Below are 16,749 nucleotides of genomic sequence, written 5' to 3' on the forward strand. Positions count from 1 at the left end.
CTTGAGCGGATAAAGTTGCCGTAAAGACAAAAGCTGCCGATGGTGGGGGGGGGACGAAGCGGTGAGCGCAGTAGGAGGACCGCGAAGCAATATTTTTCTTTGCGGCAATTGTTATTATTTCACGAAAGGAGCTAAATGTTAGGAAGGAGAGATTCCACAGATCAATGGGCCGGCATATTTCGGTCCAGAGCGCGGGTTACAGGCAAATGGAAACTTTCTAGAGCTCGGTTGCTGCTCAAAACCGTTGTAAGACATGTTATGCTAAATATGTTACTGGGGGGTAATCTGATATGCATATACATGAGTATGCAGTATGGGTTAACAGATTGATCGGCTCGGCTATAAATGCGGTATGATTTACGATCGTCCGGCAACGTGCTATCTCCACTGGTTTTAAGTACCTATTTCGACCGACAGCTGCAAACATTTGAGTGAGTTGCACTGGGAACGACAATCGAACACGATAACCATATCGGAATCGGAATATGGCGTGCCGTTTTCAGCCATACTGCGAGCCCATTATTGGAGACATTATGTCAACGCAATTTTAAATAAGCAATTAGAAACGTCAAATGATGACCATTATTTCGATATCAATCCTACCCACGCACGGCCGGCAGGCACGGTATGCAAATGCGATCCAAATTGGAGGCGATTCATTTGTTCAAGGTTTTTGATCCACGGTTAGTTCCGGTGCAACAACATAAGTGGGCATAAGTTATTCTCTTCGGATTTTCTGTTGAACTTCACGCTTTCTGAATGAATTAGAACTTTGAACTCGCTGTTACTTCCATGATTCTCATGCAAATGCTTCATTCATAAGTAGGTTTTTGCATCTGCTTCTTACCAAGAAGGTTCATTGCAGACATCCATTCACAAGCGTTCCAGACGCCGTGGTGCATTCAAAACAGCATAACTAGATAACTGTTAACACTTGCAGCGAGTGTCATCGTGTGCTGTCTGCATAGTTCGTAAATGGTTCCAGACCATTCACAGACGAAGCAGAACGTTAGCCCCTTTCTTTCCCGGAGTAGATAGACTGGTCTCAGTTGTCTATTTGTGGCCCAACCAGGTCGCACTAGCGTTGCATACTTATTATCAGAACTGTCGAATCAGTTCGGGTCCGGGTCTGATTCATGACAACGTCCCGTCAACGTGTTCGTCAGCGCGGAAGAAAGTTCCTGTGCTGCGTGGGGTAGCAACAAACACAAAAGATTGTCACAGCAGCGGAAGTGCGGACAAATTCGACGAACGTGGCTTCATTTGCATACCCCGAGGTGCCGTTGAAGTCTGTGCTGATTTATCAGCTATCTCAACACTTTGTCCAGCGTTTTGTGGGTAATCCATAAAAACAAAGAAATAGTATTTGAAAACTTTTATTTGCTCTGTTAAAAATATTTACGGGTTAAGTCAGTTTATCTAACAAAAACTTTTTCTAGTCCTTGCTGATGAAAAATAAGGTAATTTTTCTTCATTGAATTATATCACCCTGAAAACATTAGTTTGCTGCTCTGAAGTAATTATTTTGCTTAATAAATAAAATTTCTCAAATTTCTAAAACTCTCAAGGCTTAATTTCTGTAGGGTAGACGCTCCATTAGTCGAGTAGCTAAGCACAATGCAATTGCTTTTATCTTGTTTATTGAGCTATATGCTTCAATTAATGCTTGTGGAATATAATAATTATCAAACACAAGGTATTTGGCACAAGGCAAAACAATTATATTCGTTGTACGAGGAGCTTTATAAGGGAAAAAATCCGTTTCAATTATATTGTACCAATAGTTGCGCTAATGTTCCCTTATTTAAGTTTGGTGTTCCTTTAATTGTGTCATTCCGTATACATTGCTAGATTGTTAGGTGAAAACACATTGTAGCGCAACTATAGAAATGAGCGGCTATAGTTGTGCGCTTCAATTGCGTTATTTCTTGCTGGACTAGCATAGAAAAGTGAACCCTTACTCGGTTTGTTTACGTTTTCGACTTGGGCCCTTTTGAATTGTTGGTCTTCAAATATGATTTGACAAAATAAATGAGTGTAGGGCTTATGCCCTACATAAAATTTATTTTCAAGTATCTTTCACCTGGCTCTCGTTCAGTTTTATATCTAATTTTGCAAGAAAATAGAAAACTGAGCTTCATGTAAGTGTAACGGGTGGCAACTAAAATTTTGAAATTTTTTCGCGGCCCTTATGCTCAACAAAAAACGAGAGAAATGCTAGTATGTATGTGTTAGCTCGCTCTCTCTTCTTTTTGTTAATATTTTTTGTTTTGTTTGTGCTTGCCCAGTTTTGTAGAGCGTCGAAACAAGAAGCATTTCGGGAGCACGTTGTACACTTCTACGAATTGCAACAGAAATTTCGGCAAAAAGTATACGGTACAACATTTAAAAAGCGAATATGTTGCGGCTTCGACTGTTTACCATATCCTAAGATGCCCAACAACTATTCGCAAGCAAGGTAGTGGAAGACCAACCAAAATTATGGACGCAGAAGGACATCGTTCTCTTTCTCGTTTCTTCAACAACAAGCCAAGGTTTGGCTATCAATTAAGATGTGCACCAGACGAATGTTTGAAGAAAATTTTGATCCCGTTTCTACAAAAACATCATGCAGATGGACAATACGTGTTTTGGCCTGATAGAGCATCATCGCATTATGCCAAAAAACACAATCGTTCCTGAATACCCATTCAATCCCATTTTTACCCAACAACCACGACCCAAAAACTCTGTCTCAGTGCGCCCAATCGAAGATTTCTTCGGGATTTTGAGTTCCTTGGTGTACAAAAATAACTGGAGAGCCACGAATTGCAAACAGTTGATTAGTAGAATCAAGAGATGCATTTGCAAAGTTGACATGACGGCCGTACAACGCTCCTGTTCTGACATCAAATGGAAGCTTCGCCGAACATCCGATTACGGACCGTTTTCAAATGTACACTAATTGGTTTTCAACAATGGATAATGTATTTTTAATTTTTGTAAATTAGATCTTCTTCATGTATCTTTGTCTTTTTTTGACAGCTTGAGAAAAAAAATTCCAAAATTTTAGTTGCCATCCGTTACTTTCATAACACACCTTTCTTAAATTCCTAACAACCAATTACCAAAAACCGTCCTTTTCAGGACGAACACATTCGTGTAAGGGAGGAAAAAAAATCACAAATGTGAAGCTGTCATTTTGTCTCACTGTTCCCCAATAGGTAGGAAGAGTGAGACAGCGAGTATTGCATACTGAGACACCAATTTTAATTCAATTTAAACCATATTTCTAGGTTGTAAAGAATACTCTAGTGCAATGGTGTCCACGGTATAGTCATGGTACGGGTCAAATCGGGACATTTCATTAGATCCGCGTCTTGAAACAGAACTTGCCGCAAGGCATTAAATTAGACTTGCATTTGAATTAATTTGCACTTGAAGCTTCACTTCATATTAGAATTTAAAGTTGGACTTAAAATGGAATCTAAATATTGACTTAAATTCACTGTAATGGACTGGAAGTTTTACTTGAAATTAGACATGAAATCGGACTCAACACAGAATTTAAAGTTCTTACTTAAAATTGGACTTTAAGTCCATTTTATTTGAAATTGGATTTTTCTTTAATTATAGTCACTTTAACAGCTTGGGTCATTCGTGACTTCTGCGCACGCGGATGGGAATTTAGCTCGGGTCCTCGGCGTGAGAGGCATGAATGCTAACTACTACATGGGGATTAACTCCAAATCGGAATTGAATTAGACTTGGAAATGGGTTTGAAATTAAACAGCAAATTGGATCTGAAATTAAGCTTGAATTTAGTGAATTTATTTTAATTAAAATAGGTTTAAATTTGGACGTACAATTGAACTTCACATTGGACAATAAATTGAACTTGAACTAGGGGGCCGTGCACTAATTGCGTAAGGCATAATGGGGAAGGGGTGGTTACGCCAAATCTTACAAAATTTTATTTGGAGGTTTAATCATTTCTTATGTAAGAATTTTATACACAAAAGAATTATGAAAAATTCATATCTTTTAATAGCAGCCCATGTTTTATTTGTTGCAATTTTTTTTAAATTGATGAGTTAAACTGTGAAGTGTCGAAATCCTTCAATCTGCAAGGAAATGTGTACCAATCTGCTGAGTTTTAGTCTGTAGACTTGTTCCAGAGCCATCTGATGTTTTGTTTTTTTTTTGTTTTTTTTTCGTGTGTTTTTTTCGTGTGATCTGCCACCATTTGCCACCTTGGGAAATATTTAAGTTCAAAGTAGTACTATTTTTCATCAAAAATGCTCAAAATCTCCGAAACTGCAGAAAATCGCGTATAACATTGTTCTACAAAAACATTGATTTTAGCCAGATAAACAACTTTTTAGAACACTATGAACACGTAAAAGTTGACCAGAATAAGTTAGGGTTTAAAAACTGTTTTGAAGGGTTTGTCCACGAATAACGCTTCATAGACGATTTCCATGAAGAGATACAAGTATGGTGTCTTTGACAAAGTTTTTTGTAATGATATTTGCTACAACTTTGCCGAAAATACCAAACCTGTATCTCGAATGTACGAGAAAATAAATTTCGTATCTCACTTTTAAGGGAATTAATCACCCAAAGATTTCTTTCACAAGAAGGGGCTTGTTATACCAAGAAATGTTTCTCATATAATGAGAAAAGCTTCACGTTTCGGCGCTATCTCAAACGATCACGTATTTCGCTGTTTGGACCACTATGGGCCCCTAGGATTAATTTACACTTGTAGTTTAACTCAAACGGGTACTGACATAAAATTAGACACGAAGTTTCACCGTATCCCGTTGTGTCCTGTCCCATCACAAAATTGACATTTTGTGTCTTATTTTCTCCCATAGTTTACCTTTTGCTGCAAAAGAGAGTCTCGTTTGTCCAGTTTTTGTTTCGTTTATTTTCTTTCTGTGTCAAGTTTTATTGGAGTTTGCTCTCACTTTCCTTCCGTTTTTTCTCATTTTCTCTTGTTTATCTGTTTTTGTCCCATGCGTCCTGTTTTATTGTTCTGTTTTTCTTATTTTTTTATTTTCAGTCTTGGTTTTTCATGTTTTCCACTTGTTTTGATATTGTTTCCCCGTTCTTTTTGTTTTGTTTTGTTTTGTTTCTTTTTGCTCGTTTCGAGGTTTCGTCTTTTTCTAACTCATTTTATCTCCTTTTCTTCTAGTTTTTGTCTTCGTCTGTTCCATTTTCCTCTTTATGATTTCCCATTTTCCGTCCTTTTTGTCATGTTTATTCTATTTTTGACTGTCTTTCTCCCTTTTCTCTCTAAGTTTCTTTATTTTTTCTTCCCGGTTTTTGTCCGATCTTTCCCCTTTAATATCCCATTTTGCCTCTTTCCCTCGTTTTCTTCGTTTCCCCTATCGGTTTTCTTTTTTTCCTCTCTCGTTATTGTTTTTACCTTTTAGTTTCTTTTGTTTTCTGTTCCGTATTTCCTCTTTTTCTCTCTAGTTTTTCCTTTTACCTGCCGACTGTTTATTTTTTCTCTGTACATTTACTCTTCTTTTCCTGTTCCGTTTATTGTGCTTTTCCTTAATCCTAATTTACTACTGTTTCGTTTTTCGTCTTTTTACGTCCATTTTCCTCGTTTTCAGGCCCGGTTTTTGTTCTTTTCCTGTCGCGTTTTTTTGTCCCGTTTCGATTTTTTCTTTTTTTCGATCCCGGCTTTCGTCTTTTTTCGCTGTTTAACCCCTTTTCTATCCCGTTTCTCGTTTTCGTTTGCTAGATTTATCTTTTTATTGCGTCCTGCTTCTCCTGTTTTCAATATTCCATTTTATGCATTTTGCCTTGTTTTCATTTTTTTCTTATTCTGTTCGTTTTTAATTTTTTCTGCTCCTTGATTGTCTCCTTTTTTCCTCCTTTTCTAACGTGTTTTTCCTCTTTTACCCCCGCTTTTTCTCCTTTTTTGTCCAGTTCACCCTACCTTTTCTTTCTCGTTTTCTTCGTTTACTTAATGGGTTTTGTTTCTTTTCTCTCACTGTTTTTTTTTCTGTTCTCGATCATTTTTGTCAAGCCTCATTTGCGCTCTTTTTCTTTTTCGTTTTTTACACTTTTTTACAGTTTTTTTTGTTGCGTTTTTCTATCTTGTTTTTTTCTGTGTTAACTGTTGTTACATTAAGCAAAAGACTGTAATCAATTTACAAGATCAATGTATTTATGTTCCGTAGGGGTTTCCGGTATCACCCGAAGATGTCCAGATATGACCATTGTAACCCTAGATAGCTATAGATAGATAGAATTGGCTTCCATTGATCTAGTTTTTTGAATTCTAGTGTGATTACAGGTGTCGCACGATAAGTTTTTCTTCATGTGCGAAAAGGACCACTGAGTTTGGGTTTTCACGGTAGTCCCCGGGGTTCAGGGCCATTTCCCCTAGCGGTAACTTAATCCGGGACATTTCCGGTTAGTCCCAATACAGCGCAAATCTCCTGAAACGGTCGCCAGTAGGTGTTTGTTGTATAAAAAATCAATACCGGCTGCGATTTACGTTCATTGTGGAAGTGTTACTGTAGATTTTTATTTACTTTATATGAGCAATCTGTCTTTAAAAACTTCAAAACTTCAATTCAAAAATTCTTCCAACGATATTTTTTTACAACTTGGCTCGGCGGTCTAGGATGGCAATACAAACCAACTTTAATGATTTAATGGTTGATTTTATTTTTTAAAAACGGTGTTTTGAACACCGTGGCAATGGACACAATTTCACATTCGATGAAACGGATATTTTTTGGCAAAAACTAACTAAAAATATCCATTTCATTACAGGTAAAAATAACACACCATGCGTCTCCGTTACTGAGCTGTACTGAGCTGCGGGAAAAAACCACTCGTTGAAAAAATTATAAGGAAAACTTCTTTTTAACAAAATTCAAGTAAATTCATATTGCACAAATTGCACTCCCGTCAGCAGTACGGTGTCAAATTTATTTCAAGCTTGTAAAGCGGTTAAAAATCATTCGAATATTTTTCTTGTTATACATAAGGTGTCTCTCTAAAGATGAAGCAAATTTGCTGGAAGAAAACTACAATGACTTACCCAATACGATTGTTAAGAAAATCACTGATCAGTTCAAAAAAATCAATTAATTCTGATAAGTTAATAAGTTAAAGTACAGGCGGTAGATCCCCTCTTTCCTATGATTGTTAAAAGATAGAATGAATAGAATGCTCTTAATTTTAAATTCGGTCCCTCGAAAAGCCACAATATTTTTTTTCGCAGACCTGTGTCTCTAGTTCAAATTGATGGCTCATGATCATCCTATCTTTAGGGCCACACAATGAAATACAAAATAACCACTGTCAAAATTGGGATCTTTACTGGCACTACCGGTTTTCCTGGTTACGAACGATGACTACGTCCAGATGAAAACATAATCATAGTAAAGCTAAAAACGTTCATCAAACACGTCGTAACAGGGTCCAATTGTTCTATTCCCCCTATCAGCCAGCCAGAGTTGCGCCAGCCACGTATCCTAGGGCGGCCAGCCAGACTCCGTGCGCCATCGATGCGCTGCTGCGCCCCATCAATGAATGTATGTATAAATAGTGGGTATATCATGCAGCTGAAGCTGAAGCGCATTGAAATTAACGACCACATCAATTTGATTATCAATCTCCGCGGTCATCTCGGTCCGTATCGCGACAGAACCGCGGAGAGGCATGCATGTTCTGAGTGAGCTAAATTGCTCATAAATAGGATTAAACGAGTGCTCATTCACGACTTCACGAGACGCGATGCCGATGTCGATGTCGACAGCGTGACCGAAGGGAGTCTACATGCTTGAATTTATGTCCGAGTGTTGGTACATAAATCTGCCCGCTGCAGGCTCCAATTGCACGTGTCCCCGCGGCTCCGCGGTGTGCTGACCTCAGACGTGATATGAACGAGGGGTGCAGAGAGAAGTATGAAAAAAAAACGAGATAAAATTATATAACTATCGGTTACTCATCAACAGTTGACCTTAGGTGCACCAAATTTGGACATACTTTTGCAAAGTCGTTCTTTTCGCCTTCGGACATGATCACTCGTTTCCTAGACATAAATACACACAGAGAGCTCACGCTGGCAGTTGAACCGATCGGCACACGGAGGAGATGGAGCGAAAAAGGCTCCATCTGATCGGAATGGTTCACCACGTTCTACGAACTACGACGCACGGTCGGCCCGCGAGGGTCCCGCCGCGCGAGAACATGAGAAGACACGCGCGTAATTTATACTATTTAAGATTAAGACTCACTGAAATTAACAACCCCCAACTGCCACCCCGGGCGGGTAAACGTCGACGACGACGACGAGGCGCAGTAAAAACGCCATAATTATCATGAATTTTTATCGTGATTGCGTCCTGAGCAGTGTGTAACGCGAGAGCCTGAGAATATGGGTATATGTTTCGGTGAAGGTCCCACTGCCAATCCTGCTCTGTCCGGCTGCTGGCTGGTGTGTTACGCTGCTAGTGATACATGCTCCTCGACCGAGAGACTATTGACATACGCGACCGAAGGTTCTGCGCTGGCGCCATCCTGAAACGCTGCGCCTCGTGGTCGCGCGGACCAGCGATAATGGGGCCGTTGCCGAAGAGCGTTTTCATGAACCGGCAGAGGTTTTATAGCATGAGTTTTTGGGGGAAGCTGAACACCCCCGAGGCAGGGATGGGGAGGGGTTGTTGGGGAGAAAGGAATGCCAGAGCGAAAGTGAAATTTTCATAGGCTAGAACAGCTCATGTGTGTGCGCGTAAAGAGCCAGCCAGTTGACAGGGTAAAGGCGATTCACGCCCGGACTCTGCTGACCTTGACGGACGACGTTCGAAAAGTTGACTGGACCATCTGGGGGCCAGCGTCGTCCGTACGAGCAGCTCGGTCAGTGACAAGGTAAAAGGAAGATGGGACGACGAATGATTATGGAAGGTTTTCGGTTTTGTTCGGAACGTTATCAAGGCTACGTCGCCAATCGGCGAGTGAGAAATCGACGAAGAAAAATTGCGATGGAAACGAGATGAATTCTTACGACCGACCAATGTGTTTATATTTATGCTGATTAGCATCCGTCGCAATGGGTTTTGCTCATTGAATTTTATTGGCACCTCACGGTCTTTAAGATTTGGAAGATAATAGATAGTTCACGTATTTTTCATTTTTTATTACTAAACTTCGTTCTAGAATGCAAGAGATTTGCGCATAGGCGAAATTTGCCAAAACAAAAAATAACATTTTTTTACCATTTTTACCTAAATAAACCCAGAAAAATAAACCTGTTAATCTAATTTGCAGGCTATACAAGCCTAGCGAAGTATGCTGATTAAATGAATTCTGCAGTAAACAATTTGTCTTCGAGAATGTTATAATTTTGTAATGGTCTGTGCAAAAGCAGAAATAGCTTTGGGGAATGCTTGTTTTCCGCAACATGATATTAAAGATGATGTAACGGACTGTATTTAAAAATACTGTAGACTTGCCTAATTCAAATTTGGTTTGTAGTAATTAATTTGACCAACCCAAACACATGCGTGCGATGAAATAAGATCAATCGTCAAATCTCTTTTATAACCAGTCAGTGAAAAACGAGTTAACCGACAAGTTGTTTTTGTTATAAATAAAGTCTGAACTACTGAACAAAAAACCAGTTGGATGTTGAATGATTCAGAACAATGCTAAATTGGGGAGAGAATCTCTGCTAGAAAATCCCTGCTTACGAATCATTGTAATTGCATCCTCAGGAGGAGCTATTGATTTGAAAACTTTTACAATATTATACAGGGTGCTCTACCTTTTATGTCGGTATGTAAACGCTGTATAACTTTCACATTTACCAACCGATTTCGTTCATTAGATACGTTTTGGAAACGCCATTCCAGTACAATTTTCGCCATGTATCGCTTCATACCGAAAGAACGCGCTGAAATAGTGACACTTTACATCGAAAATAGTCGTTTCATTGTGTTAACTCAAAGGCACCATCTGACAATTCTATTCGTCGTTTGTAGAGTGACTATATACAGAGTGGCGACAATGTCAAAATTGGAATGATAATTATCTGTCAGTGTCATTCCAATCGAGCAGACCACCTATCCAACGCGTATGCAGGAAAGAGAAAGAAAAACCTAGGATAAACCGCATTGCATACATTTGGGATGACTTGGCGCCACTCTGTATATAGTCACTCTAGTCGTTTGGTGTCGAATTTTTTTTGAGTACGGGACAGTAGGAGATCGTCAACACGCCATTCACCAAAGATGATCAAGAAGTTCCAATGAACTGGTTGAAGCAGTGAGGGAGAGTGTTGCTCAGGACCCAACAGTTGCGTATCGATATCGGTGGATGTTGGCTCATTATTTCTGCCCACAAATGCGCGAAAAAGGTCTAGAAGGTTACTGGTTTCAACAGGACGGTGTACCATGCCACACTGCGAATTCAATAATTCAATTTCTGCAACGAAAATTTCCGGGACGTCTGGTGTCAATCAAAAAGAGGCGATATTGACTGGCCACCCAGATCACCTAGCAAGGTTTACGCCAACCAGCCACAAACTATATACGAGCTCAAGGCAAATATTCGTACAGAAATCGACGCTATAGCACCCGAGATGCTCAAAAAAGATAATGGAAAACGCTGAAAAAAGGAGTAAATTTGTAATTTTTAATAAAGATGGTCACTTTATTGAAATTGTTTTCAAAAACTAAACCAAGAAAATTTTAAGGAACCAAACTAAATAAAAATGCATTACTAATAGAAATCGTTTGTTTTTATAGTTATTCAATGTTTTCATACCGACATAAAAGGTGAAGCACCCTGTACCAATCCTGGAAACCGTTCAGGTGTTGCTGTAGTTCGATTCAATCAGCCGTCGAGCGTACAACACAGTAAAGATTAAGATCGTCAGCATTAATAGGAAATCGAAATGATGGTATTACATAACAGGTGTCGTTGAAAAACAACGAAAATAGTTATGGCCCCCGGTTGCTCCCTTGTGGTACATACGAATAGTTGGTCAAACTTTGTGATTCATGCCTTCCAATTTTTATAGATGCAGTTCGAACAATAAGGTGTGATTTCATCCATTTTACTATGACGGGTGAAGCGCCAAGACGTTCAGCTTTTGCCAATAGGATAGAGAGGTCTACACTATCAAATGCCGCTTTTAAATATATCTGTGTACACGACATCTACTTGAGCTTCTGCTTCAATGAACCTAATGCAATGTGATGTGAACTGTACTAAATTCGTTGTTGTCGATCGATGCCGTTTGGCTGAGTAAAATCTATATTGGTTCCATGAGATATACGCTTTGGATTTTCGCAACAGTACGTTGCGACTAAGTAATTTCACGGTAATCTATTTTTATAAGAGGCTTATGTCTGTACCGAAAACCAGGTCTCTGACAGGACGTCATAAGAGGCTTATCGGTAACTAAAAACAAGTCCATGACAGGACGGCATGCTTTCGTAGCAATGGGTTGTATTCTCAGTCTCCTCATTGGTCGACTGCAGGATTGTTCGATTGCTCAACTGGTTGACTAGACTGCTCGACTGGACTGGTCGATAAGACTGCTCGATTTGATTGCTTGACTAGACTGCTTAACTGAACTGCTCGACTAAACTGTTCGATTCGACTGCTCGACTCAACTGCTTGATTGGACAGATCGAGACTGCTTGACACATTTGCTTGACTTACTACTCGATCCGACTGCTCGACTTAACTGCACGATTGAACTGCTCAACTGGACTGTTTGATTCGACTGCTTGACTGGACTGCTTGACTGGACAGCATGATTCATCTGCTCGAGTAGACTGCTGGACTCAACTGCTCGATTCGACGTTCGACTCAACTGCTCGACTCAACTGCTCGAACGAACTGCTTGACTCAACTACTCGATTGGACTATTCGTATCGGCTGCCCGACTCAACCGCTCAACCCGATTGCTCGACGCAACTAACAGCTTGATTCAACTGCTCGACTCAACTGTTTGACTTAACTGCTCGACTGAACCGCTTGACCCGACTGCTCGACTCAACTGCTTGACTAAACTACTCGATTCAACTGCTCGACTGGACTACTCGACTGAACTGTTCGATTAAACTGCTCGTCTCGACTGTTCGGTTTAACTGCCCGACTGGACTGCTCGACTCAGCTGCTCGACTGGACTACTCGACTCAACTGCTCGAATAAACTGTTCGACTGGACTACTCGACTCTACTGCTCGTCTCAACCGCTCGACTCGTGTGTTCGACATAACCGCTTGACCCGACTACTTGACTAAAGCATTCGATTCTACTGCGCGACTCAAGTGCTCGACTTGACTGCTCGACTCGACCACTAGATTTAATTGCTCGACTCGACCGCTCGACTCATCTGCTGGACCGGACTGCTTGACTGAACAGCTTGATTTAGCTGCTCGACTAGACTGCTCGATTTGACTGCTCGACTTGACTGTTCGACTCGACTGCTCGACTAAACTGCTTGACTCGATTGCTTGATTCGACTGCTCGACTCAACTGCTTGACTGAACAGCTCGATTTAACTGCTCGAGTGGACTACTCGACTTAACTACTCGATTCGACTGCTTACACATTTGCTTGACTTACTTACTACTCGACCCGACTGCTCGACTTAACTGCACGATTGAACTGCTCGATTGGACTGCTTGACTCAACTGCTCTACTCGACTGCTCGAATGAACTGCTTGATTCAACTACTCGATAGGACTATTCGTATCGGTTGCCCGACTCAACCGCTCAACCCGATTGCTCGACGGAACTAACAGCTTGATTCAACAGCTCGACTCAACTGTTCGACTTAACTGCTCGGCTGAATCGCTTGGCCCGACTGCTCGACTAGACTACTCGATTCAACTGCTCGACTGAACTACTTGACTTAACTGTTCGATTAAACTGCTCGACTGGGCTGCTCGATTAAACTGCTCGACTCGACTGTTCGGTTCAACTGCCTAACACGACTGCTCGACTCAACTGCTTGGCTGGACTGTTTGACTGAACAACTTGATTTAACTGCTCGATTTGACTGATCGACTCGATTGCTTGACTTGTTTGATTCGACAGCTCGACTTAACTGCTCGATTCAGCTGCTCGACTTGACTACTCGACTCAACTGCTCGACTGGACTGCTCGACTCAGCTGCTCAACTGGACTACTCGACTCAACTGCTCGTCTCAACTCTCAACCGCTCGACTCGACTGCTTGACTCGACTGTTCGACTTAACCGCTTGACCCGACTACTTGACTAAACCATTCAATTCGACTGCTCGACTCAAGTGCTCGAGTAGATTACTCGATTCAACTGCTCGACTGGACTACTCGACTAAACTGCTTGATTAAACTGCTCGACTGGACTGCTCGATTCAACCGCTCGACTTGACTGCTCGACTCGACCACTAGATTCAACTGCTCGACTCAACTGCTCGACCGAACTGCTTGACTGAATAGCTTGATTTAACTGCTCGACTAGACTGCTCGATTTGACTACTCGACTTGACTGTTCGACTCGACTGCTCGACTAAACTGCTTGACTCGATTGCTTGATTCGACTGCTCGACTCGCCTGCTCAACTCGATTGCTTGTCGCGATATCATATGGTCGGTGTTAAATTTGACCGGACCTAGTGCAATATAATAACTCAAAGCACTAATACAAAGATTAAACATCTTTGCAAACACTGGTTAATGGAATGTATTCGCAGTTTTCTGAATTCTTAACAGGCATTTATATTTTTCGGATTCGGGCTCAACTAGTCTATATATATATATAAGAGCTTTGTCTGTAGCAAAAACTAGGCCCCTGATAGGGAGCCATATTTTCGTGGTAAGAATCGCTCACATTAAGCAAAAACTTAAACCAAGCGAGCACCAAGCGTAAATTCATCTCATTGAGTTACAATTTACAAAGCGTTAGTGTTACGTCAATCGCTTTATTTCTCGCAGGCGACTATTTGACCAAGGAATTTTGGGCCGGGGGCGAGGTGTGGAAACAAACGTCCTGAATTGCTGGATTAGAATGTTTTTTAAAGATGTCTACTGCTACGTTTACGTCGGTTGCAGTCAATGGTTGAGAGAGACGATCGAAGCGCAGAAAAATTCGTCCTTGAGAAATTAAACTCGGTAACATCCAAGATATCTTCAAAAGATACTTGCTGGAGTCTGGTAAGCGATACCAGTAGCGCCGGATGTTGCCTAGGGATATCAACTAGTGGCTCATGCGCTTCAATACGGATACAGTGCGATGAAACTTCTGAATTCACATAAACAAGATCAAGTGCGCGATCACGACAATTTCTATCTGTGGCATCTGCCATCTAGCAATGCTATGCTGGACCTTGGAAATGCAGAATCAAAGGGATCGGTTACTGCGTGACCAAAGGGTGTGCTCTTCCAGACAAGTCCTAACAGTAACGCCTTCACCTCGTGCTTGTCGTCTGCTGAGGTCCCGATCTTTTCTGTAGACAGTATATATTGCACCTAGTAATTGAAGTGAGGTAATTTCCTCATTCAGCCTGGTTTCAGTGAGAATGAAAACATTATGCTCCGCATCGGGCTCGTAGATCTTTGAACGTAAACCTCTAACGTTCTGGTATTATACACTGAGCTGAACTGATATATACACCGAACTGAGCTGATATACCCTCTTTGGCTTTACTTGACCGAAAAAGAGCGATACTTCCACTAGTCCTATTTGTTACCGTAACGGGCGTTGGTTGGTAACTTTCGCAGAATCGTCGTAGGTCGTAGGTCAGTCGTAGGGTCAAACTTCCCACATATGTCGTTCTTTGTTATTTGGGCTGATTGGGTGCATTTTGCCTTAAACAGTACTGATGTACGTGTGCACAGAAGTTGGAAGCATTCGATTTAGGTGACCTAGTGGCAAGCGAGTTTGATAGCATGTCACTCAGCATTACAAGTATTAACACACGTGACTGCTGAACAAACTTCATTGCAGTGAGAGATCGTAAGCCCGGAGTGGGACTCTTTTCCTTCAATTTCACAACACATGGGCGTGTCTTAGGAAAACCAAGTCCAAATTGTAAAGAAGAATCTAATGCAAGTAAACCTCACCAGTTCGAACCTCACCGGATGAATCACTCCACAGTTGCTTCACAGTTTGCTGAAGTGTAGAGCATTATTCTTTGCCGTTATGCACGACCCATAGAGGACCTAAAGGGACCAGTTCTTATACCTAATCGCGTCCTTCTAAGTTCGTCGAGTTGTCTCAAATCAAAAACACTCCATCAAGGAGACTGGCAACTCTGTCAAAAGTCGAGAGGCAGTAACAGCAATGCTATCTGCCGACACATACTAGTGTGTGTGTAAATTAGAATATGGATGTACACAAACACGTATTCAATGCATTGCCAAGATCGCACACATTTTTTTTCCACCAATACATGTATACAAAGCTTCAACTTTGGTCTGGAGGGGCGCGCTGTTGTTACTTGTCATTTGTATGGGCGCGAGGAAGAGTAATTGTAATTGTAACAATAATTGTAAAACATAAATTTTCAAACGTTCTGTATTGATTGATGGATGATTTGATTTTATAATTCGTTGTTTTATAAAGCAGCTTAAAGTAGCTGTCGAAGCTTGGTGACCACCTACCTTCAATGGTTGATTCCACGCATAAGGATAATGATGCGTACAAGTGAGAACGGTTTTACAGCGAAACGCGTCGCACTAACTATCAGCGATCAACGGATTAAAAAGCAGTCCTGCTGACGGGGGAATTTACACGATCACCGGATAACGTCGTTACTCGGTCGTGATTTTCTTTCTTCGGATTAAACTTCGGATGCAACGCTGCACTGCACTGGCACTTCTTTCGCACTCTCTCGGAGGGATTTCCGTTTCGCCCGATCTTTTTCGGTTTTTGTTTTATCGCGCACTTTCCAAATATAGAACAATAATTCTTAATTAAACACCAGCGCAAATAAAAAAAAGATTAATCAAACAAATTAAGCGACGGAGACAAATAACAATTAAGCAAAACAAACAGGCACTCGAGGGATTCCTTTTGCCACAAACCAACCGTGTTCAAAATGTGTGTGTCGCATTCGCATTCCTTCGACGGCCGTAGGTCCGGAAGGGATGCGGGTGTTTTTTGTTTCACGGACTTGAACGACTCGCGGCCAGTGTTCTACTGTGCTGTGTGTGTACTTTTTTTTTATTTCGATCGCGTAGGAGCATGAACCAACCAATCACGCAATCACGCCCGTAGTGCGGCTAGTGGGCATCGTGGGTTCCCCGGCCAGTGCGCGAGCGATCAGTCGGGGTCGGTTAACCACATGGTCGTCGGTCGAGCAAGTATTGTTCTGCGCCCGTTTTTTTTTTTTGTTTTCCTTTCTTTCGGCGGCGACAATTCGGCGGTCAAAGATCCTGAAAAGACGCAGAGAAGAAAAAGAGCTGTTAACAAATTTGCACCAAGTTGTGCTGTGAAGGTCGTAGCTTTTTTTTGTTCCGTCGCTTGAATGTTGACATATTTGCGAAATCTTTTAGGGTACTTAACATTCGGATTTTTTTTTGTGTTAGATTGAACCAACAATAGATTCGCTTTAGATCAATAAATGCATTGAAAAGACGATTCAGCGATGGTGAAGATCGCCTCCGGAAAGAGGTTGTTCAACCGATAATTGAACCAACCACAAGAGCGGTCAGCGATTGTTCACGCGATCACGTCTGTCCGAACCGAATCGCGTGTGTGTCCAGAAATTAACCTCTGCGGGTGCGGAGGAGAGCAC

General features: G+C 41.2%; 1 protein-coding gene across 2 annotated transcripts in view; it reads right to left on the reverse strand.

Moving 5' to 3' along the window:
* LOC128741205 (FH2 domain-containing protein 1) overlaps positions 1 to 16,749 on the reverse strand; it is a 183,963-nt gene that overhangs the window by 143,433 nt on the left and 23,781 nt on the right. The window contains exons 2-3 of one of the 2 annotated variants that reach the window (XM_053836838.1): positions 16,207 to 16,387; positions 15,614 to 15,920 (exon numbers count right to left, since the gene is read on the reverse strand). The gene's annotated coding sequence lies outside the window, so the exon portion shown is untranslated. Of the gene's footprint in view, positions 1 to 15,613; positions 16,388 to 16,749 lie in introns of both variants that reach the window. The other variant, XM_053836839.1, reaches the window with a different exon arrangement.

Source organism: Sabethes cyaneus, chromosome 3 (genome assembly GCF_943734655.1).
Source record: "Sabethes cyaneus chromosome 3, idSabCyanKW18_F2, whole genome shotgun sequence".
Classification (NCBI taxonomy): domain Eukaryota; kingdom Metazoa; phylum Arthropoda; class Insecta; order Diptera; family Culicidae; genus Sabethes; species Sabethes cyaneus.